General features: G+C 37.9%; 1 long non-coding RNA gene across 3 annotated transcripts in view; it reads left to right on the forward strand.

The window, feature by feature from the left end:
- LOC149135431 (uncharacterized) overlaps positions 1–2,500 on the forward strand; it is a 139,255-nt gene that overhangs the window by 69,626 nt on the left and 67,129 nt on the right. For all 3 annotated transcript variants that reach the window (XR_016241850.1, XR_016241851.1, XR_016241852.1), the window contains one exon: positions 1,029–1,186. This is a non-coding gene — a long non-coding RNA (uncharacterized LOC149135431). The remainder of the gene's footprint in view (positions 1–1,028; positions 1,187–2,500) is intronic.

Genomic DNA, 2,500 nt, shown 5'->3' on the forward strand with positions numbered 1-2,500 from the left:
ATATATTATTTTCGTATTGAACGCTTTAAAATATTATCTCTGCTTCGACTTTAGAGTACATTCATTCACATAGGGAACAAATTTTTTTTTTAAATATTACTCTTCATTTCCATCAGTTCCATAACGTGTTCAATTTACTTAATTATCAAATAATATTTTTAGCCCTCCTATAACCCAATACATTTATTAGCTGATAATTTGGCTTATCACCAAAACGCTAAAAACCATTTACATTTTATATATTTATATATCTCTATGATTAGAATGTTTCTCCAATGTCTTTGTCAACCATTCATAAACTTAAATATTTTTAATACTACAGTGTTAGCTTTCGGGGCTCTCAACTTCGCAATTAATCAACGGCTTTCAATATAATTTCAAAGTTATTTTCCTTCATCTACACATACTTATTTCACTTTAAATTTTCCAATCCATTCCTTTTAAGACTAAGTACACTAAAAGCTAGAAAACTAGATATTTTTCAAACCCATCTCACCTGAATCCTATAGATATCCTAACACTTTATAAGTGGAGTGGTATTATTCTCTGTCGATTTATATTTTCCTTTCGCCCATTCAGATTCTTTTATTTACGTTTCTCTCACATCTCCTTCCTTTTATCTTCCTTAATACAGTCCATTATTTGCCTATTATTCTCTCTGTTTTCTTTTCAATGCTTTGAAATTTCCGTTACGAAACGAAATAGCTTGAAATCTGTCTGCGTTTGTTTAAATATTTCAACTCGGCTTTTATAACTAAACATTTTCATTGTCGAATATATGGTTCTTATGAATGACTAAACGCTTTTAAATTATATGTGCATGTGTGTGAGTGCGTTAACGTGTGTGTGTGTGAGTGCGTTAACGTGTGTGTGTGTGAGTGCGTTACCATGTGTGTGTGTGTGTGTGTGTGTGTGTGTGTGTGTGTGTGCGTCTGTGTGTGTGCGCGTGTGTGTGTGTGTGTGTGTGTGTGTGTGTGTGTTCGGTTATATATATTGTTATGTTATTCTTATTCACATTCTTGTTTCAGACTTTGGACTACAGCCAAGCTGAGGCACCGCTTTGAAGAGCCTAGTCGAATAAAATGTTCTTATTCTTAAGTCTGGTACTTATTGTATCAGTCTCCTTTACCGAACCGCCATGCTACGAAGGTGTTAACAAACCAACACCGTTTGTCCAGCGCTGAAGGTAAGCACACACACATTAATCAATATTTGTGCGCGCGCACACACACAAACACACAAACACACACACACACATACGCGCACACACACACACACACACACACACACACACACACACATATATATATATATATATACATATTTGCACATGCATTACACATATACATACAGGGTTGGCCAAACGTTACCCGACAGTAAATCAAAATTCCAGAAATACTATTCAATTTTATTTATCCATTCCAATTATGAAGTCGCTCACGAAAGACTTCGGTTTGAACAACTTTCATTATGCTTCATACTCAGATACTTTTATTAAATTCATTTAGTTGCTAAACATAAATAAATCTTGGAATTAAATGGTTTTGATTTACTGTCAGGTGACTTTTGGCCAACCCTGTATATCCCATGTTCTTCAACACAATTTCCGGTTACCACTTTCCCTCACACGATAGTTGACTCTGAGCTTAAGTAGAAGACACTTATGCAGAGTACTTGCGTAGGACGGAACTCAAAATCACATGGTTGCGAAGCGAGCTCCTTAACTATAAAGCAATGCTTGCCGCTAATGAGGTTCGAAGTTAACGATGAAAATATCAACCAAAAGGACAAACAGTAAACAAAGTGAAATTATTATTTTGACGCTCAATTAAAAAAATTAATTCAGAAATTAAAAGTATTTGGTGGGTTTCGAGGGTAAGCTTGTCCTTAAACAAGTAACTCAGAAGAAAAGAAGATAATAAAGATAAAGGGGCAAATGTGTTGTTTTCTGTGAAGTCTTCCTGAAAATAGTAGTAGTCGAATGACTGGTAGTATCCAGGAAGAAATGTGGTGTCGCACGTTCAAGAGGAACAGAAAAAGTAATTCTTTGTCAATTATGCATGTCTGTGTGTGTGTATGAGCGTGTAGCATTGTGGACCTCGTATATATGAACTGTATGCGTGCGTATATATGTATGTACATGCATGCGTGTGTACGTGTGCATGTACGCACGTGTTTTTGTGTATGTATGTTTTAATAAGCATGGTGAATCCAGTATGCGTGGTGGTTAATATGTCGTGAGACAGGTTAGTTTTATCCTACTGATGCATCGCGCTTACGCAGCGCCCCGAGTCGCGTCGGAAGTTCGGTGCGCGGCGGCGGCAACGTCAACTCGGCTACGGCTATCCCGTCCAGTACGAGAGGAACCGCGAAACCAGAGCAACGGTTTGAGCGCTCGCTCAATAGAGCGGTGGTGCCAGGCTGCCTCTGAGCGATAACGGCTGAACGCCTCTAAGCCGGAATTGGAGCCGGACCCGAATTGTTTTCCAAAAGCGTCTCA

The sequence above is a fragment of the Octopus bimaculoides genome, chromosome 5, assembly GCF_046866305.1.
Source record: "Octopus bimaculoides isolate indiv1 chromosome 5, ASM4686630v1, whole genome shotgun sequence".
In the NCBI taxonomy this organism is placed as follows: domain Eukaryota; kingdom Metazoa; phylum Mollusca; class Cephalopoda; order Octopoda; family Octopodidae; genus Octopus; species Octopus bimaculoides.